The following is a 22,340-nucleotide window of genomic DNA, read 5'->3' on the forward strand; positions in this document are numbered from 1 at the left end:
ACCAGAATACCATAAAAATATAAACAACCTCTGTTTCCCAAAGTGTTTGTTCTCGATCTGAGATGACTGTCCTGTGCTGGTAGGTAAGTGGGCGATGGGGCCTATTACATCACCCCCTTTCACTAGAAGTCTACCTCGCTGCTTTTCAACCTACTCCTAGAGGTGCTGTCATTCTGTTACACCTAGGCCTGTAAGACCGTCTTGCCTGAATCCTCACGTGAAGAGGGATGGTTATGTGCAGTTTTAAAAAATTGCTTGGGTCATGTGGTCCTTTGTTCCTTCCATTGGAAATCACTATTCCAGAGCAAACAGTATGCATCTATACAAACTATATTGTTTGTAAGATGTCTTTAGAGGTTTTGCAGTAGGTTTAAATATTTGCTTGGTGATGGCATCTTGATTGATTGAAGGAGGCAACCCTCACTAGGGGCATTGTGTGCTTTCTGTCTGAGAGTTCCTTTCCTGGCAGCAGAGTGTTCGTAGGCAGAGTTAGAAAGTTACCTGATCTGAGAAGCCGAGTTTGCCCACAGCTGGGAATTGGCGGAAGAGTCTGTTATGGAAGGAAAGCTTTAGGATTATCTGGTAGCAGAGTTCTGGGATCCAAACCCTGGGAAACCTCAGCTTTTGTAGAGTATGTTCTGTAACAATAGGCTATAGGATAATTTTTACACTTGTTATAGGATGTAGAGTTGGGGAAAGGCTTAAAAGTGCAAGAACCTTAAAAGAGAATCTCCGAATATTTTAAAGAAGACAGTTCTCAGAATGAGAGCTTTTCTGGAAAAGACTAGCTCTTCACTTCACAGGGGAAGCAGGGAGCAGGTGTAACTGCACTTACGGTAACTTAAAAGGTAAACCTTACCCTCCCACTTAGCTGTTTCCTGGTGTAGGTTCATCTCCCACATCTGTAGTTTTAGACCTGATGTGTCATTTTCTGGTACTCCATTCTGCTTCTTAGTGAGAGACTGACCCAAAGTCACATAGCAATTGAAAAATTGCGCAAAGGTCTTTATTGTTAAAAATGTGGACCTGTGGCAGGGTGCTGCATTTGCAAGTGACTTTCAGTACAGAGACCACTGAAAAGAATGCAGTGTTATTTCTTATTTTATTCCTTTAAGCCTTTGAATAGAAGGTTTTCTTTGCAGAGTGTCTGGAGTACATCAGAACAAGCAGGAACTAAAATAGCTTTAAGAAAGCTCCAGTATAGGCGTTGCTTATAGTGTGGTATCTGTCTTATGTTAATTCTTTAAAGCAGGAAGTTGTAACTCTCAATTTCTTAAGCAAATATAAACATTCTTGACTCTTATTGACGTTCTTTGTTGGGTGAAGCTGTTTTGCTTCCATTCTGAGCATTGAAAGGCCTTCTATGATACTTCTACCACTCCTCAGTATTTTATTTTCCCTCTGTTGTGAACTTGTTTTTAAACTTGAAGCATATATAAATATCACTAACTTGCTACATATGTAGATATTCTGTGTTACATACTCAGAAAGTTTGTGTACATCACACGTATCTACATAATTCCCCCCTTTCCAACTGTGTTCCTGATGAAAGGATGGTGGGAAATGGCATTATGGGGATATGTCTTACAGTACACAGTGTTTCCCCTGTTCCCTCTACCATATCTGGATGTTCTTTCATCTTTCAGCTTCTAGACTTACTAGCTCTTTTTCTTAAGCCAGGTGTATCTCATCCCCCTGTGCACACACACATGTGTACACACACACACACACACATTCTACTGTAGGGAGTAGTGTGCACCATCCAATTCTCCCACTCCAGCTCTGGACCCACCCACTGGAGGCATTGTCTTGCACGAATTAATTTGTAAGTTGCTTTTTAAAACTCGAGTGGTCAGGAAATAGGACTGATATCCACACCTAGTAGGCAGGCCCTCAAGGACAACTTCTATGGTTAATGCCAGGTTATCTTAATGTTTGAGTACCTGGGTTTCATGTCTTCCTGTGCCACCTGTGTGACCCATGATTCCCACATTTCTGTCTCCTGCTAGAATTTTTCTCTCCAACTCTGGACTCTTACAATCTTCTGCTGATTTGACATCTTCACTTGAAACTCTGATATCTTAAAAGCAACATGTGTAAAAACTGAGCTCTTTGTTCTCCTACACCCCAAACTGGTTCTTCCTGCAACCTCCCCCATTCAGTTAGTGGAAACTTAATCCATCCAGCTGCTTGGGTCAAAAAACTTGGAGTTATTCTGACTTTCACTGACATACCACATGAATTCTGTCAATAGATCTGGTTTAACACTGCCTTTAAAACATATCCAGAACCCAGCCACTTCTCACCATGGTTCCTGCCTCCACTGCTGCTTCCCTACCCTGAGCCACTGTCCTCTCCTCCTGCACAGCCCTTCTCAGAGGCTTCCCTCCTTTCATCTCTGACCCGTTTCGACTATTCTCACCTGGCAGTCAAGTGAGCCTCGAAAACCTAAGTTAGATTGTGTCGTCCTTCTGCAGTGCCTCCCCATTTCACTCTGGGTAAAAGCCACAGTCCTTACAACGTCCTCCAAGGCCATACAGGATCTGCACTGACCCTTCTCCGCAGCTCCAGCCGTGCCCCCATTCTGGAACATGCGAAGTGCACGCTGGCCTCGGTGATGGTTATTCCGTCCACCTGGGACTTCTCACCTCCAAGTCTTAGTTCTAACCTCAGTCCTCAGTGTGGCCTGCTCTGGTATTTAATACAACATCACCCTCATCCCATACCCTAAACTCTCTTTACCTTGCCCTTTTTTGATTTTTCCATGGTTCCTCTTTCCTAACATGCCACCTCCTCTGCTGCTCTGTTGTGTGAATTGTCATCTCCACCCCCATCCCAGCTAGACTCCAACAAAGCTCCGTGAGGACAGGATTTTGTATTGTTTATTTATCTATTCCAACTGCCTAGACTAGTCCTGGGTACATAGTAGGCAATCAAAAATTATTTGCTGAATAAATTAAAAGACTATTTTAAAAATGAATCATCCTTTCAGGAATGGGTGAGGATAGGAAGCTGCATCAAGGACAATGGTGCAGTAAATAATGATATTTGCCTGTTGTTCTTTGTGTGATTTATATATGTGTTTTAGTCTTAATTTTGTATCCCAGGTTCTTAATTTAATATCTGTATTAAGGTGTAATTTACAGGCCATAAAATTCACACATTATAATTGTACAAGTCAGCCATTTTAGCTATTTCTAGATTTGTGCAACTTTTTCCTCACAAAGTCCCCTTGTGTCCGTCCATATGCAGTTTGCCCCCCCTCAGTGGCACCCTGATTTTATTTCTTTTTTTTTTTTTGGCAATCACATCTCAAACGGATAATTTACACAGCAGTATTAATATAGCTTTGCACTTTTAGAAATGACACACTTAAATATGAAATTAGTGGTCATTGCTGAATGTAGGTAGCAGTATCAGACATTGGTGAGAAGAATGGACCTGAGTGTCAGACTGGCTGCAGTCTTACCCAGCTCCACCATTTACCAAGTTACCCAAATTATTTTCTGCCTCAAGCTCTTTATCTGTTATATGGGGGTAATAATAGCAGCTTACAGAGTTGTTGTGAGGATTAAGCAAACAGGGAAACAAAATTTAGTATAGTGGCCTGCTTATGTTATTACCTAAGAAATAGCCTTGCAGGTAGAGGGCAAAATTCAAATCAGTTTCTAAAGTATATGTAAAATATAATCCAGTTCCTGCCTGGTTTGTAAACACTTATGCCTACTGAAGAATTTAAAAGCAGGCTAATTTCCAACAGAAAAGATCATTTCTCAGCATTTCTTTCAAAGAGAGCTGCAAAGTCACTTTTACTAACTAAATGTTCCATGCCCAACTCTGACAGAAATTTGACAACAGGGACGTAATTATCTACATTTTTGTTAAAATGATGCTGACCATCAGGAAGTGTTCTCAATTATATTTTAGCCTTTATGTTGAGAAATACTGTGAGACTTCTTCTAAATTAATGGGTGGGGGCATTCATTGTAGCCCTTGTAGCCTGATAAGCCTGCACTAAATTATCTTTTTTAAACTTTTAATTAAAGTAATAAATTAATTTTTTGCTGGGGGGTGGTAATTAGGTTTTTATTTATTTATTTTATTTTTAGAAGAATTACTGGAGATTGAACCCAGGCCCTTGTGCATGCTAAGAACATGATCTTTCACTTGAGCTATACCCTCCCCCCTAAATTATCTTTAATAAGGTCTTTTTCTCTGTTTTGTTACTTTATGTACAGAAGCACAAAGCAGGGTCATCAGAAGCCTCTCAATCACAAAGATGATAGTAGTGAAAAACATTGCGCAGTGACAGTGAATCCTTGGCATATGAAGAAAGATTGTAAAGTCCTGAATGAATTAAGAAGGTATTGTTACCTTAACATACATGTAAGCATGGCTCTCTTACCTTTATTTTTCACTTTATAATGAAAATAATCCCCACCTGTCAAGGTTGCTTTGTTTGATAGAGGGAATATCTAAACCCTTTTCTGCAAGTTTTTTAAATAAGTAAGAGCAGTTAATTTATCAGAAGTGTGAATGGTGTAATCTGGTCTGTGTAGTATGGTAGCCACCAGCCACATGTGGCTATTGTGAATTGAGATGTTCTATAAGTGGAAAATACATAATAGATTTTCAAGACTTTGTACAACAAAAATAATGTAAAATATTATTAATAAGTTTTAAAAGTGTCAATCACACTTTTGAAATGATAGTATATTGGATATTTTGGGATAAATGTAATTATTACTGGAATTAATTTCACTTGTTCCTTTTTATTTTCTAAATGGGATTACTGGAAAATTGTGACTTGCACTATGTTTCTGTTGACAGTGCTGGCTTCTAACTTATTGCAAATAATATGAAAAGAAAACTTTGATTAAAAATTTTGTAATTGAGTAGTTGATTTGCATCATATTAGTTTCAGGTGTACAAAACAGAGGCTCAACATTTTTATAGATTATATTCCATTTAAAGTCACCATAAAATAATGGCTATATTTCCCTGTGCTGTATGATACAGCCCTGTAACCTATCCATTTTATACTTAGTACTCTTTACCTCTCAATCCCCTAACCCCTTCCTGCCTCCCCTCTTCTCCTTCTCCCCATTGGTAACCACCAGTCTGTTCTGTGTACCTGTGAGTCTATTTCTGTTTTATTATAGTCATTAATTTGTTTTATTTTTTAGATATACATATAAGTTAATACATAGAATATTTGTTTTTCTTTCTCTGACTTATTTCACTTAGCATAATACCCTGTAGGTCCATCCATGTTATTGCAAATTTCATTATTTTATTTTTTAGTGGCTGAACAGTATTCCATTTGTGTGTGTGTTCATGTGTATATATGCGTGTGTATATATATGCATACATGTATATATACATATATATATATATATAATATACCACAACTTCTTTATCCAGTCATCTGTCAGTGAACATTTGGGTTGTTTCAGTGTCTTGGCTATTTTAAATTGTGCTGCTGTGAACATTGGGGTGCATGTGTCTTTTTGAATTAAATTTTTCTCCAAACATATATCCATGAATGGGATTGCTGGATCACACGGAAGTCTATTTTCATTTTTTTATGGAACCTCTTTTCTGTCCTCCATAGAGGCTGCACCAATTTACATTCCCACCAACCGAGTAGGAGGGTTCCTTTTTCTCTTAAAAGGTAAAAAATTCTCTACATTTACCTACTTTCCTTTCAGTTTAGGACACAGTTTGGCAAAAGCAAGATATAATTTAATAGGAGTAAATACAGTATTTATTTTGAATGTCCATGCATTATGGATAGATATGTTATTGATGAGTTGGTTCCCTATTTTTGTAGGTGCAGATGTTTTTATAGCTTCACAGACATTTCAGTCTTGCAGAGAGAAAAATTTCTTTGTATTTTGCTGAACTTGTCCGGGTGTCTTTATCGGATTTGGTCCAGGCCTGCAGAGGTGAATACACATCCAAACCTGAACCATTTGAATGTCTGCAAGATATTAAGAGTCTAGAATATCAGATCTGGACTGTAACTCTGGTAAATGACATCAGTGACTGGACTCAAGAAAACTCCATTTGAGGGCAAAACCTTTCATAAGCCAAAAAGGCTTTGAAACTGTGGCAAAGCCAGAGACTTTTGTGCGCCACTTATGGCCACAAACCCATGAGGACAACCACAGGCCTTCTGGAGTGCCAAGGAAATTCCATGTGAGGAGTCCAGCACTCACAGGAATCCAACAAGTCCCTGTCTGCCAGAGCACCTTCATTGCTACTGTGCTGTTTTGAGTAAATGTCTTTTCATCAGGTTCAAATTGGTTTGTTGTTATTTTTTTGCATAAAAAAACAAATTCTTGTTCCCTGGTGTAAGTAAAAGCCTAACACTTTCTGATTTCTTTTGACAGAGAAAATATGAGCCTGTGGATCTAACCTCATCTGTGATGGTCTGCAGCTGGGAGCAACCAGATCAGTGTCAGTCCCCTTGCAGCCATTGGCTGGGAGCCTGCATGTTCCTTGGAATGGTATTTGAAACATGTCACACTAGCCGTGCCTTTGCTGTGGGCTGGGAGGCGAGTCAGTCAGAATCTGCATTATGGAATGTAAGTTTCAGATCCACAGCTAGGAGATCTTTTTTAATAGCCAGAGAATATAGTCATAAATATATCTATTAATGTATTTATGCAAGAACCTTTTTAAAGATTTTTTTATTATAAAAAGTTACCCCCAAAATTGAAAGTGAAAGAACAGTGGAATTAAAAACCATCTGTACCTTAATTATATATAAAGGATCATAAAATCCTTCTAAACTTTTTTTTGTTCAAATGAAGATATTTTTCCCTTCCAAAAAGGAAAATTATTATTTCACATTTTTTTGTTTTCTCCTTTTATTATATATTCCATATCAATAAATATAAATCTTTTAAATCCCTTTTAATGGCTGTTTAACAATATATTGAACAGATATGTAAATAGTTCTAGGTTTCAGAAATTTAAAAAATTGTCATTACAATACCACTGCAAAGAATATTTTGGTGTTTCTATTTTTAGTTACTAATTTGGACTAAAAATTAACAAGTTTGCTTTTCCTTATCTACAACATTGGTTATTTTATGAAGGAACTGTAAGGAATTTAAAAAACTTTTCAGTAATTTCAACAAAGAAATTATCTTTAAGGCAAAAATGTATGATGTATTGCAAATCTATTTTTATTATATCTTCACTTTTACCAGTGTGACATATGTGTGTGTTTGCACAAGTGCTTTAACTACCAGCAACGTAGGAAAAATCTGTATACTAAAAATGTGAAAATATTTTCCTGGTTTGTGTTTTCATTCTCCCAATATAGGTTTTGGATGACAAGCTTGTATTTGCAAAAGTACACCCCCTGTGGGAGGTGTTCTGTACATACGCTGAGATACTGCACATAATATTGCCTCTGAAGCCCAATGATTTGAAAACCCGGTCCTCAGCCTTTGATAACTTCCGCTGTTTGATGAAAGTCCTCCAAGTGGATGAAAGTATCAACAACTGGAACAAGAGTTTTTCATTGCCCTATTTGAGAAGAGCTCCATGAAAGACTTTTATATTCAGGATAGAGATACATTCTTCAATCCAACCACCAGAAACCGCATTGTAAGTCTAAACCGAGTTTAGCTGCGGTCTTGGGGGTGATTTAGAACCTGCTGTTGAATTATCAGTGATTTGGTTTGGTTGGTTTGATTTGGTTTTTAAAAGCTGCCCATAAAAAGGAAAAAAGAGAAAGAAAAGAAATATGCCTACAGATTCCTGTTAGGATAGTAAACAGTGGCTGGTTAGTTACCTTGTATAAGCCACAAGCTCTCTTAGAACATTTTTAGGTTTACTTCATCCTTTCTCAGATCAAGTATCAAGTAAGGGACAGTGTTAAAAATTCAGGATTAACAGGTTTGTGAGCTCCAGGATTTGCAAGGCAGCTTTCCCTCCCCATGGTGTAAGTCAAATGGCAGAATTGAAATAAAGCACCTCATGTATCCTCCGGTGTTAACAGGAAAAGGCTAATCTTCTTGACCTTGTTTCTTCCTGGGTAAAATGAAGATAATATATCAGGAGGCGACAAGCTCATTTAAGGCAGGAAACATGTTGTCTTGTTCACTGCTGAATCTCAGGCACCGGGAAGGCTGAGTTTAACGAGTGAATGAATGAACTGTACTTCCCCCACAGTTACCATGTGGGACAGTGAGGATTAGCAGCTAAGAGCATAGACTCTAGAGGGGAGGGCACAGCTCAAGTGATGGGGCACATGCTTAGCAAGCATAAGGTCCTGGGTTCAGCCCCCATCACGTCCTCTAAAATAGACATATAACCCTAATTACCTCCCCACCCCCCACCAGAATTACCTTATTATCTCCCCACCACCAAAAAAAAAAAAAAAAGAGAAGTGGCCAAGAGCGTAGACTCAAGCTGGAACACCTGTGTTGGTTTCTCGCTGTCGACCTTGTAAATGTCATTTACCCTCTGTGTCTATCAAGTTCCTCACCAATAAAATGGGGATAATTGTAGTACCCACCTCGTAGAGATGCTATGGGGATTAATGAATCTGTGTCAGTGATACAACTGCCCTGGCTTATATTAAGTACTATGCATCTGTCAGCTCTTTTCATAATTACTGACAGATGTTATTATCGACAAAAGACATATTAGTTCTTTGAAAGGGAAATGCATGTTAGACCATTTCATTTATCACTTTCTGTAATTCAGGCTTTTCCCTCTGAAATACCATTTTATGTCTGTACACTAGAAAGCCACAGGGCTTTCCAAATTTCATCTGTCTGGGTTCTTGTCATGATGGCAATACTGCAGATTGCTGACATTTTTTAGGGACTCTGTCTGAGATGACAGCAACCCCTCAAATTTAGGAGCTCTTCTCTAACTGATAACATCTCGCTAGAAATGAAGTTTTTATAATGTAACAGCTTCAGACGCTTAATGATGCCATAAATGCAAGGATGTTATATCTAAGCTCTTTAAATAAATCCTGCCATTGAAATAAAGGAAATACTATATTATAGCCCTCTATGACTTTGTTATCTTTGCTATCCATTTATCTGACTCTCTAAGACCAAAGAAAGCAAATACTAAGATTGATCATTACTACTATGTGGTACACGTATTTGTGGATGAAGACAATATTGAAATGCACTGTTTAAGATATTAAAATGGACACTAAACAGCTTCTTGATGCATATGCATGAACAGAACAGGGAGCTGGGTGCAGGGAGCAGACACTGAGCTTCCTGGATTAGAGACCCAGCTTAGCAGTCCAGCCCAGCAGTCCACATGTTTCATATTTATGTCCCAGCAAAATTAGCAGTGAGAGTCTTAAATGAACTTTGGGGACACTTGCAAACAGCTGTCATGATTACTATTGTGGGACATCAGGAATCTACAGTGTTTAGTTGGTATCTGTGCATAACCAGTTCTTTTCCACTAAAGCTTCTTGTAATTGCTGGTCCCACATCCAGGCTGAGGAATCATCTCATGTGGTGTTTGGGAGGGAGGTAAGTGGAGTCAGGACCCTTGTTAAGGCTGGGTGGGTAATAATCTGGTGCTAGTACAAGAGAAAGGAAAGTAGGTCAGGTGGGAAGGAGAATGACTGGATTTAAACTTTGTTTCTTGAGTAAGCTAAATATATAACATCATGTCAAGTTACTTTGTTGTTTATATTCCATGTGCTGTCACCGAATAACTACTGAATTGTGGGGACAAAAATGCCTGGGTTTTAGAATTGACCCTGCCCCTAACCTGTCAGGGTCCAAGTTCCTCCGGGTGTCCAAAGAGGGGGCTGGACCATCAGGTGTCCCTCCACTGCAGCAGTTTGGGCACTTGGGTGGACTAGATTTTTGCTGTGGAACACTGGCCCGGTTGTAGAACATTAAGCATCTGCAAGGCTCTCACCAGGTACCCACGGTGGTCCCAGGACTGTGACATCCAAGCGTTCCTTTCCACCCACGTTTGCAAATGACCCTCAAGGGGTTAATATTAATCCTGGGTGAGAATTATGAAAAATTATATGGTACCTCCATCCCTCCTGGCAAGTGAGGGCCCCTTATTTACAAATGACCATGAAGTGTTAGCACCAAATTTTATCAACAGAACATGTGAACATTTTGTGACAGTGACGCTCACCTGTTTGCTTCTGATTCCCAGTGCCACTTCAGCCTCCGTCAGAGGACCTCAGCTGCCCCAGTGATCAGGGCCTTCTGTACAGGGAATGGGCTCCTCCTCGAAGCACAGACAAGCAGCAGCCCTTAGGTCTCATCAGGTGAGCTGTTGTGGAGAGCACCCCAGTGGGAAGGGATCAGGGTTGTCCTCATGGCATCTGAGTGTGACAGTCCTCCAAGAGTGTTACCAACCAGGAAGCTCACAGGAGCTCTGAGCTTCGTTGCCCCAAGTTTTTACTGCAGGCTTTATTACAAAGCCATGATTTATTGGGTCACTACCGACATGGCTAACCCAAACCCTAACTGTAAGTCAAACCTTTCCTTAGCCCTAAATTTTGAGCCCCTTCCTCTCCTGGTGGCCACTCACTTGTCACAAAGCTCAAAGCCCCACTCCTCTAATCACATGGTTGGTGTCTCTGGCTGGCCAGTCCCCATCCTGAGTCATCTCATGAACACAAGCCATCCAAGGTTCCACCATGAATAGCAAAGACACTCTTATCTTGGGAAATTTCGAGGCTTTAGCGGTTGCTGCCTAGGAACTGGGAACAAAGACCTACCAAATTCTTCATTACATAGGAGTAAATGTTATATTTCATTTAAATTATAAAATAAGAGAGAAATTCTCACTGCTTTTCTGTATCTGCTGTTCGACACCGTTTCACTACACCACGTGATTGTAATGTCGCGCTCAGCATGTGTCTTCTCAGAGCACCAGCGCCGGCTGCTCCCCGGGGGCTTATGCTGTTTGGGCAAGGCTGCTGGGGGGATGGAGGCCAAGGACAACCGAGAAAACAAAAATAATCGTGCAAATAAGGAAACAATGTCAGATTGAAATGAAGAAATAACACAGTGTTGAGATGGGAGACTTGGGGGGAAGTGAGTTAAGAAAGCTATCTTTGAGTAGGTTACATGTGAGCTGAGATGGCGATAAGGAGGCTGGAATTTGAAGATCTGGGCAAAGTCACCCATGGAATAGAGGCAGCTTGTCCATTGGCCCCGAGGCACAAATGTGCTCAGCAGGTTTGTGGAGACACTTGAGCCAGCGCTGGTGAGAGTGATGAGACGCGAGGTTTAGAAGGGCATCAGGAGCACGGAAAGGAGTGTAGACTCTAAGCGCAGTGAGAAGCAGTCATGATAGCTTAAGCACTTAAGTAATTTTCTCTCACTCACATTTTGCAAAGATAATGTGGAGAATGTATGGCAGGGACCCAGGAAGCAGGGAGGCCAGGTAGGAGGCTCTTGGATTGGGCCAGTTGAGAGATGGTGGGAGCCAATGAGGAATGCATTTGGGGAGTGGGGCTGACGGGATGCAGTTATGGGCTGGCTGTGGATGGTTAGGAGAAGAGGAGGGTCAAGGTAGCCCCAGGTCGGTCTGGAGCCAGGTGTCTGTTCTTTCTTATCTCAGTGCCCCATGCAGGTGCCCACCTACTTGGGCAAACCTCTTAACCTTCAAAGTGAGGGTTTTAAAACACTGAAGTCTATTTGTTGTTTCACATTTTATGGAAAGATTCAAACATGTACAGAAATAGAGAGAACAGTACAGCCAGCCTGCCTGGGTGTTATCAGTCACCCAGCTCCAGAATTATAAACTCAGAGTCACTGTTGTTGCATCTTTCATCTCCATCTCCTCCCCTCCCCCACTATGGGGTCATTTTGAAGACAATCCTACATAGCTTAACCTTTCATTAGTGAAATGACAAGGTCTCTTTCAAATAAAATTGGAATATTCCTTTTTTTTAGGGTTACAAAATAATTCCCTGCTTGTCACAAAAATACACTTTTAAGTAGTTTTGGGGTTGAAATCAAGATCCAGACAAGATTCAGACATTGCAGCTAGCATATCTCTCAAGTGCGTTCTAATCTATAATTTTCCTGTTTCTCATTTTCCTTGAAATTGCTGAGGGGTTTCTCTATTTCCTGTTTGGCTGATTTCATTCTCCCCTATGGTGTTAGACTTGTTTCTCCATCCTATGTATTGGCTTTAGCCAAGTGATTTAATCCTCCCCTAAAAGCTTGATCTGATTGAGGTTCAACTTTGTGCAAAAATAATTGTTATGTGAAGTTTTGTACTCCTGTCATAAGGTACATAATATTACATTTGACTCTCTTTTTTGTGATGACAGCAGCCAATAATGATTGTCACCCGGGATCATTATTTCATAAGGAATTTTATTTCATGTGGTCATACTCTAATTTCCTCCCTCAATTATCAGCAGGATCACAGTCACGAAGAGGTACTTTCTCCTTAACCCGGGTTATCCTTTAGAACACAGTTTTAAAGGAGGATATTTGTTAATATGTAAATATTTAAAATTGATAATTTTTTTTTCTTTTTAATTTTTTTTTCTAATGGAGGTACTGAAGATTGAATCTAGGACCTTAAGCATGCTGAGCACACACTCTGCCACTGAGTGTACCCAATCCCCCTTGAGATTCATATTTATATGATATCTTCCTTCTGTTATTTTTGTTTTATGTTATACAGAATTTGAAGGCAGGGCAATGGGTTTGACCACTCTTTAATCATTCTTTATGGGCTTTTGGGGTTTGTGTGTGTGTTTGTGTTTGTAAAGAAAACAATTTTCCTACTATTTTAAGTATGTATTGCTAAGGCAATTATGTTGATCTTTTCCCTGATCCTGGTCCATGTATTCCCATGTTACTTCCCACTAGTGGCCCCATGAGCTCTGTGACAAGACTAGCATGTCGTTAATCCATGTGGAAGGAGATCTGAAGAGATTTATTCAAGGAGATGAAATTTGTAGACAATGTATTGGAAAGTATTGTGAAAGTTGTTCGTTAAGAGAAGGTCTGAGGTTGAATTATTAAGTGCACAGAAATCTAAGCTATGAAAAACCAAGACAATTATTAACTCCAGGAAAACGAAGTAGGGAAGAAAAGGTAAGACTAGCACAAATTGCTACAGCTTTGAATAGTCTGTACAGAGTAATAATAATGTAAATCAAGGATACTGAGCTGATGAAAATTATAATGTAATTGTATCAAAAGGTTGGAAGAATGAAGGTTTGGGTGTGTAGATGAGATGGGGTTTGAAAGAGAGCTGAATCCTCATTTTCCAAAATAGAAAGTTAAATAGGTGATTCATAAAGCTGAAAAAGTCAGTAGGCTGTGTTACAAGGATATTAGTCAGAGAAAGAGAGTCAGTATTCCAAGAGTCAGCAGTAGGAGCTGAACGTGGTTGTTTCTGGCCAGGAAATGGGGCGGTTGATGGGAACTGCTCCTTTTTACAATCGGTGTTCGAGAACTGTTTGACTCTTTATTAAATGTATGGCATTACTTTGATAAAAAGAAATCAAAGCTGAATTTTGAAAAAAAAATTGGGGTGCTTTTGACAGAGAGAGATAACAATCAGGCAAAACTACATTTGAAGGGATCCTCATTATTCCTTGCCTTTCAGCAAGGACTAGGAGGCAGATATCTGTTTAAGGTTCAAAAATTCTGTCTGACCTTCCTGCCGACTTGTAACCTTTGGAAGTAATGAACTCCCCGTCACTGTAAATATCCAGGCAGAGGCTGCCTGACCAGCTCTCTAACTGTAGCAGGGTGTGTTTACCATTGGGCAGTTAGAGCAGGCAACTTCTAACATTCTTTCAGTTTTGAATTTGGCATTTTCAGGATGGATAGTTGATAAGAATGTATTACAAAAAGCTTAACAAGAAAGAGTCCAAGACATCTCAAACCCATTGCCAGGGTTTTCTCTGCCAGACACCATCCTGAGCCTGCCACCCGTGAGCCAGGCCACAAAGCCCAGTCACATGAGAATGAACACACTTTTTCGCTCCTATCTGATTTGGCATCGGGCTCAGCCCTTTTCCCCATGGAATGGTCCATGCCCAGGGCTCTGACTATGGAGCTGGTCTCACAGCAGCCCTGTGAGTGCTGGTCCAGCCTCCGGGGTTCCTGCGTGAAGTTTTCCAGGATTCCAGGCTATTCTCGGAGCTGAGTCCCCCCTAGGCTAAGCCCACGGAACTCATCTCAGCTCCAGACTGAGCCGGAAGCCTCAGAGAGAACTCAGAGCTGAGGAAATCCACAGGTTTTACCCAGCACTGCCAAGTCATCAGTGAGCCAGTTGAGGGAAGGTTCAGCAACAGCAAGACACACCTGAGCCGCCGTCTCATTGTTCCGCCTCATCCCTAAACTCTCTGTGTCTGCCTGTCTGTGTCGGTCTCCCTTTTAGGATCAGCCTGGCACCACTTAATGCCCTGCCTCCTTTCTTCTAATCTTGCCTCCCTGGCCTGTTCCATCTACTCCAGGTTAACTGAGAAGAGGTTTTAAAACCTAGGAACAACAGACGTGCTAGATACAAAGAATACAGGGCAGTGCCTTCCTCAGTCACATCCCTCCTGCCCTCTCCCATTCCCACAATGAGTTTTATAAATATTTTGTCAGACAGACATTGCACTCCCAGTTGTTATCATTATCAGCCATTTCCTTATTATCTGTGGTTTACGATGTATTTGCTCCAGGGACATTCCCGAGATAAGGCAGGAGCAGATGACTGAGCCACTTGTTGATGTCCACTTGTGTCAAGCCTGTTAAGAATGATTTTTGGGGGTATTTGTTGAATGTGCCAGACTGTCCAGTGAGTGGTGATGATCCCCTGCATCTGCTCTGGAGTCAGCCTCGTCCTCTCCTTTGCTCTGTTCTCATTTATCTCTCTTCAGCAGGTGAGCCAGTGATCTGTACTTCTATGATACATAAAACACTTCTTATTTCACGGTAGAATTTGGGGGCTGCTATGAAAACGCATATGTTTTAAGAGTGAATTGAGTCGGAGGATTAAACTTAAAGCCCCCTTGATTTAGAATCAGAAATTAATATGATGGAGGGAGGGTATAGCTCAGTGGTAGAGTGCATGTCTAGCATGCATGAAGTCCTGGGTTCAATCCCCAATGCCTCCATTTAAAAACAAATAAATAAACCTAGTTATGCCCCCCAAAAAAGAAAAAAATAAATTAACATGAGGATGAAGCTACAGAGTGATTATTTGTGTCTTCTGAAACTTCCTTCTGTCTTTCTGCAGGAAATTCTAAGGAGAGAAGTTCAGAATCTACTTTGCTTGGCTGGGCTATTACACTCAGATGCTCCTCCTGGCAGCAGTCGTGGGGGTGACTTGCTTTCTGTGTGGATATTTTAATCAAAATAACTGTACCTGTGGGTAATTGTCTTTATTCCTTGTTACCGTTCTTACTTAACTTAGAATGACATTCTCCAGGAGCATCCATGTTGCTGCAAATGGCCCTAAATTGTCAGTTTTTATGGCTGAGTAGTATTCCATTGTATAAATATACCACTTCTTTAGCCAGTCATCTGCTGATGGACATTTAGGCTGTATCCATGTCTTGGCTACTGTAAATAGTGCTGCTATGAACATTGGGATGCAGGTGTCATCCTGAAGTAGGGTTCCTTCAGGATACATGCCCAGGAGCAGGATTCCTGGGTCATATGGCAAGTCTATTCCTAGACATTTGAGGGAACTCAATACTGTTTTCCACAGTGGCTGCACCACACTGCATTCCCACCAGAAGTGTAGGAGGTTCCCCTTTCTCCACAGCCTCTCTAGCATTTGTCATTTGTGGATTTTTGAATGATGGCCATTATGACTGGTTTGAGGTGATACCTCATTGTAGTTTTGATTTGCATTTCTCTGATAATTAGTGACATTGAGCATTTTTTCATGTGCCCATTGATCATTTGTATGTCTTCCTTGGAGAATTGCTTGTTTAGGTCTTCTGCCCATTTTTTGGTTTAGGTTATTTGGTTGTTTCTTATTAAGTCATTTGAGCTGCTTATATATTCTGGATATCAAGCCTTTGTCAGTTTCATTTGCAAAAATATTCTCCCATTCTGTAGGTTGTCTTTTTTTTTACATATGGTGTCCTTTGCTGTGCAGAATCTTGTAAGTTTCTTTAGGTCCCATTTGTTTATTCTTGCTTTTATTTCTATTGCTTGGGTAGACTGCCCTAAGGGAACATTTCTGAGATGTATGTCAGATATTTTGCCTGTATTTTCTTCTAGGAGGTTTATTGTATCTTGTCTTATGTTTATCTTGCTGAAGAGACTGTCTTTATTCCATTGTATATTCTTGCCTCCTTTGTCGAAGATTAGTTGACCAAAAGTTTCTGGGTTCATTTCTGGGCTCTCTATTCTGTTCCTTTGGTCTATATGTATGTTTTTGTACCAATACCATGCTGTCTTGATGACTGTAACTCTATAGTATTGTCTGAAGTCTGGGAGAGTTATTCCTCCAGGCTCTTTCTTTTTTTTCTTCAGTAATACCCTGGAATTTCTATGTCTTTGATGGTTCCATATAAATTTTATTGTGATTTGTTCTAGTTCTATGAAATATGTCTTGGGTACTTTTACAGGGATTGCATTAAATCTGTATATTGCCCTGGGCAGTGTGACCATTTTAACAATATTGATTCTTGCAATCCAAGAGCTTGGGATACCTTTCCATTTTTTAAAGTCTTCTTCAATTACCTTCGCCAATGGTTTATAGTTTTCTGTGTAAAATTCTCTCACCTCTGTGGTTAGATTTATTCCTAGAAATTTTATTACTTTGGGTGCTATTTTAAAGTGTTTTATTTCTTTACTTCCTTTTTCTGTTGATTCATCATTAGTGTAAAGAAATGCAACTGATTTTTGAACATTAATCTTGTAACCTGCTACCTTGCTAAATTCTTCAATCAGCTCTAGTAGTTTTGGTGTGGACCTTTTAGGGTTTTCTATATATAGTGTCATGTTATCTGCATGTAGTGACACTTTTACCTCTTCTTTTCCAATTTAGACCCCTTTTACTTCTCTTACTTGCCTGATTGCTATGGTCAGGACTTCCAAGTCTATGTTGAATAAGAGTGGTGATAGTGGCATCCTTGTCTTGTCCCAGAATTTAGTGAGAAGCTTTTGAGGTTTTCACCGTTCAGTGCTATGCTGGCTGTAGGTTTGTCATATATAGCTTTCATGATGTTGAGTTATGTTCCCTCAATACCCACTTTGGTGAGAATTTTTATCATAAATGGGTGTTGAATTTTATCAAAAGCTTTTATGCATCTATTGAGATGATCATGTGGTTTTAGTCCTTTCTCTTGTTGATGTGAAGTATTACATTGATTGATTTGCATATGTTGAACCACCCTTGTGTCCCTGAGATGAACCCCATTTGAGCATGTTGTATAATCTTTTTTATGTGCTGTAGAATTCTATTTGCTAGTATTTTGGTAAGGACTTTTTTTTGCATCTGTGTTCATCAGTGATATTGTTCTGTAATTCTCTTTTTTGGTGGTGTCTTTGCCTGGTTTTGGTATCAGGGTGATTGTGGCTTCATAGAATGAGTTTGGGAATATTCCTTCTTTTCAATCTTCTGGAAGAGTTTGAGAAGGCCTGGTATGAGTACTTCTTTGTATGTGTGGTAGAATTCCCTGGTGAAGCTGTCCAGTTCTGGATTTTATTTGTAGGGATTTTTTTTATTGTTAATTCGATTTCATTCCTAGTGGTCATTTTGTTCAAGTGGTCAGTTTCTTCTTGATTCAGTTTTAGTGGACTGTATGTTTCCAGAAACGTGTCCATCTCCTCTAGGTTATCCCTTTTTTTATGTAGTTTTTCATGATATTCTCATATGATAGTCTATATTTCTATGTTATTTGTTGTAATTTCTCCATTTTCCTTTCTTATTTTGCAAATTTGTGCTCTCTCTTTTTTCTTCTTTGTGAGTTTGGCCAGAGGTTCTCGATTTTATTTACTCTTTCAAAAAATTGCTTTTGGTTTAATTGATTATTTTCTCTATTTCTTTAATCTCTATTTTATTTATTTCCTCCCAGATCTTAATTATTTCCTTCCTTCTGCTGACTTTTTGGGTGTTTTTACTCTTCAGTATCTAGTTCTTTTAACTGGTGGGTTAGATTGTTTTTTTGAAATTGTTCTTCATTTTTGAGGAAGGCCTGTATCGCCCTAAACTTTCCTCTTAGCACTGCTTTTGCTTTGTCCCATAAGTTTTTTGTGGTTGTTTTCATTTTCATTTGTCTCAATGTATTCCTTAATTTCAACTTTGATTTCATCATTGACCCATTTTTTTAATAGCATGTTGTTTAATCTCTATGCTTTCCTTTTTTTTATGCTTTGTTTCTCTGAAGAGATTTCTAGTTTCAATGGCATTGTGGTCAGTAAGGATACTTGAGATAATTTCTATCTTCTTAAAATTTTTGAGGCTTCTTTTGTGACCAAGTACATGATGAATCCTAGAAAATGTTCCACGCACACTTGAAAAGAATGTATATCCTATTCTGGGGGGTTGTAATGCTCTGAAAATATCCACTAAATCTAATTTTTCTATTGTATCATTTAATTTCTCTGTTGCCTTATTTATTTTTTGTGTGGAAGATCTGTCTAGTGATGTTAATGTGGTGTTAAAACTTCTGACAATGATTGTATTCCCATCAATTTCCCCGTTTATCTCTGTTAGTAGTTGTTTTATGTACTTAGGTGCTCATGTTGGATGCATATATATTAATGATTGTAATATCCTCATCTTGTATTGCTCCTTTAATCATTATAAAATGCCTTTATTTATCTTTCTTTATGGCCCTTGTTTTAAAGTCTATTTTGTCTGAAATCAGAACTGCTATACCTGCTTTTTTTGAGTTTCCATTTGCATGGAATATCCTTTTCCGTCCATTCACTCTCAATCTATATGTGTCCTTCTCCCTAAAATGTGTCTCTTGTATGCAGCTTATTGAAGTTTTTTGCTTTATTATCCAGTCTGCCACTCTGTCTTTTGACTGGAGCATTTAGTCCATTATCATTTAGAGTAATTAATGATAAATGGGTGTTTATTGCTATTTGAACTTTTATTTGCAGTTGATTTCATATTTCTTCTTTGTTCCTTTCTTCTTCCTTTTGTGGTATGGTAATTTTCCTTTCTGTTATCTTGGATTGTATTTAGTTTCTGTTACTCACTTGTAAGTTTTTGGCTTGTGGTTACACTTTTTTGTAAGTCTGTTAAGCAATTACTGTAACTGTGTGTACTAAACAGATAGTAATGCAATCTCTAACCCATCCTACCTAGAACGAAAAATTTAAGAAAAAAGAAGAAAGAAAAAATACTCTATATTTTCTTGCTTCCCTCTCCCACTCAATGATTTAGATGTCTTCTTTTACAATTTCATGTTCATTCTATTTGTAATTCATGGTAGTTATCACCTTTCCAGTTATGAGCTCTCATTTCTGTATCATCCTGCTTCTTTTTTATTTAGAGTGTACCTTACAATATTTCTTTTAGCATGGGTTTAGTGTTGCTAAAGTCTTTTAGTTTTTCTTCTCTGTGAAATTCATTACCTCTCCCTCTGTTCTAAAGGATAGCCTTGCTGCAGAAAGTATCCTAGGCTGCATCTGTTTTTTCATTCAGGACTTTGTATATATCTTTCCACTCCCTTCTGGCCTACAGTGTTTCTGTAGAGAAATCAGCTGAGAGCCATCTCTTGTAACTCACTCTTTGTTTTTCTCTTGCTGCCTTTAGGATCATTTCTTTATCCTTCAGTCTGGCCATCTTGATTTTGTTATGTCTTGGTGTGTGTCTCTTTAGGCTTTTCCTGTTTGGGAACCTCTGAGCCTCCTGTACTTGGGTGTCTGATTCTTTCTTTATGTTTGGGAATTTTTCAGTTATGATTTCTTTAAATACCTTCTCCATCCCCTTTGTTCTTTCTTCCCCTTCTGGAACTCTTATGATGCATAGATTGGCATGCTTTATATTATCCCATAGGTTCCATATATTGTTTTCATGGTTTTTTATTTTTTTCTCTCAACTGTTCTGATTGTGTGCTTTCTGTTGTCCTGTCTTCTAGGTCACTTATTCGTTCCTCTGCATTATCTAGCCTGAGTTGTACTGCCTTTAGGTCAGATCTCATTTCAGCCAATGAATTTACCAATTCTACTTGGCTCTTCTTTATAGCTACTATTTTGTTTTTGACATACTTTATGTCTCTAAATACTATCTCTTTTAGTTCCTTCAGTAATTCGATCACTTCTTTTTAGAAATCTTGATCTAATAGGCCATTAATATCTATTTCATTGATCATTCTTTCAGGGGATTTCTCTTTCTCTTTTAATTGGGAATACTTTCTCTGCTTCTTCAACTGCTCATATCTCTCTGGCACTGTGGCTTAAGGAGTATCAGTTATCTATTGTGGCCCTTAAAGGGGTTTATTTCTTTATCTATCTAAGGCCTATGCTGGAATAAAACTTAAAAATGAGAGAGAGAAATAGAATTTTAAAAGAATGGAGGAAAAGAAGGTTTGAAAACAGTGTATAATCAATAATAGAAGAGCAAGTTGAAGAAGAATAGGAATCGAGTTGAGATGTCTTTTTAAAACCTTAATGCAAAGAAGAAAAAACTCAAAACACAATATTTAAAACCTGTGAATAATCAATAACAGATCAAATCCAAGAGAATTAAAAATGAAATGAGAACTGTAAACATATAGAACTGTTTAAAAAGTAAAGATTAAAAAGCTAATAGAAAATAAAACAGGTATAAAAAGATTTTAAAAACAAAGATGTGTTCTCCTAGAGACTGAACGCTCTTAATGGTTTTATTGAGAGGTCTTTGTGTCTTCTCCTTGTTTCATGAACTCAGCTTGCTCTGTTGGCCCCCTCATCTGTGCTGCTCACAGTGTCCATTGGCAAGAAGACTGCACCCCTCCAACACTGGGTCAGGTGCTGCTCTCCTTCGCGGTGGGCGGGTGGGTCACTCCCCGTTCGGATGCCACAGTCAGTGCTGTGTCAGTTGCTCCATAGGTGGGCTCAGCTTCAAGAATAACAGGTTTATGGAGATATAATTCACATACCGTAAAATGCAGCCTTTGAAAGTGTGCATTAGGGTTTTATGTACATTTCAGGGTTGTGTAGCCATCACCCCCAAAAGGAACCAGTACCCTTTAGTAAGTCAGTCCCTAACCTTCCTTTCCCTTAGCCCTCAACAGCCACCACTCTACTTTCTGCCTCTACAGGTTTGCCTGTTCTAGGCATTTCATATAAGTAGAACCATACAGTATGCTGCCTTTTTTGATTATCGTCTTTCATTTAGTGTGACGTTGTCAAGGCTCATCCATAGTGTAGCATATATCAATACCCAAATTCCTTTTTGTATTCAAATAATATGCCGTAGTTATAAATACACCACATTGCTTATCCATCCATCAGTTGATGATGAATAATTCTGCTGTAAATGCTCATGGACAAGTTTTTGTGTGAACACATATTTTCACTTCTCTTCAGGATATATCAAAAAATGGAATTGCTGGGATGTATTCTGCTTTTAACATTTTGAGGAATTGCTAATATAGCTTTTAAAGTGACTGAAGCATTGTATATGTCCAGAAGTAATGTATGAGGAGTCCAGTTTCTCCAAATCCTCATCTACACTTTTTATTACTGGGTTTATAGATTCATATTTATATATCATATATCATATATATTTGTCATCCTAGTTGGTATGAAGTGGTATGTCATTGTGATTTTGATTTCTGTTTCCCTAATGCCTACTGATGTTGAACATCTTTTTATGTGCTTAGTTCCCATTCGTATGTCTTCTTTGGAGAAACATATATTCAAATTCTTTGCCCATTTTAATTACATTTGTCTTTGTATTGTCATGTTTTAAGTCTTCTTTGTCTATTCTGGATAAAAGTCCCTTATCAGGGAAAATTTTGGAAATATTTTCATCCATCCTGTGGATTGTCTTCTTACTTTCTTGATGAAGTCCTTTGAAGCACAGAAGTTTTTAATTTCACTGAAGTCCAGTTTACTTGATTTTTTCTTTTGTTGTTTGTGCTTTTGGTGTCATATATTACAAGTATTTGTAATCCAAAGTCCTGAAGATTTCCTCATTGTTCATTTTCTAAATGTTTTATAGTTTCAGGTCTGTGATTTATTTTGAGTTAATTTCCATAAATGGTGTTAAGATAAAAGTTCAGTTTTCTTTCTTTCCAGGTGTATGTACAGGTGTCCCAGCATCATTTTTGTAAAGATTATTTTTCCCCATTGGATTGTCATGGCACCTTTGTCAAAAATTAAATGGCTGCATGTAAGACTTTGTTTATGGTCTCTTAGTTCTTTTCTCTCAATCTATTTTTC

At 38.7% G+C, this 22,340-nt stretch overlaps 2 long non-coding RNA genes across 2 annotated transcripts in view; both read left to right on the forward strand.

Moving 5' to 3' along the window:
- The window catches only part of LOC140694031 (uncharacterized), a 540,346-nt gene extending 532,827 nt beyond the window's left edge, over window positions 1-7,519 (forward strand). The window contains exons 2-5 of the long non-coding RNA XR_012069773.1: window positions 4,239-4,386; window positions 5,615-5,674; window positions 6,396-6,590; window positions 7,337-7,519. This is a non-coding gene — a long non-coding RNA (uncharacterized lncRNA). The remainder of the gene's footprint in view (window positions 1-4,238; window positions 4,387-5,614; window positions 5,675-6,395; window positions 6,591-7,336) is intronic.
- Window positions 7,520-7,540: 21 nt separating this feature from the next.
- The window catches only part of LOC140694042 (uncharacterized), a 50,881-nt gene continuing 36,081 nt past the window's right edge, over window positions 7,541-22,340 (forward strand). The window contains exons 1-2 of the long non-coding RNA XR_012069784.1: window positions 7,541-7,623; window positions 10,177-10,291. This is a non-coding gene — a long non-coding RNA (uncharacterized lncRNA). The remainder of the gene's footprint in view (window positions 7,624-10,176; window positions 10,292-22,340) is intronic.

Source organism: Vicugna pacos, unplaced genomic scaffold, assembly GCF_048564905.1.
Source record: "Vicugna pacos unplaced genomic scaffold, VicPac4 scaffold_20, whole genome shotgun sequence".
Lineage (NCBI taxonomy): Eukaryota > Metazoa > Chordata > Mammalia > Artiodactyla > Camelidae > Vicugna > Vicugna pacos.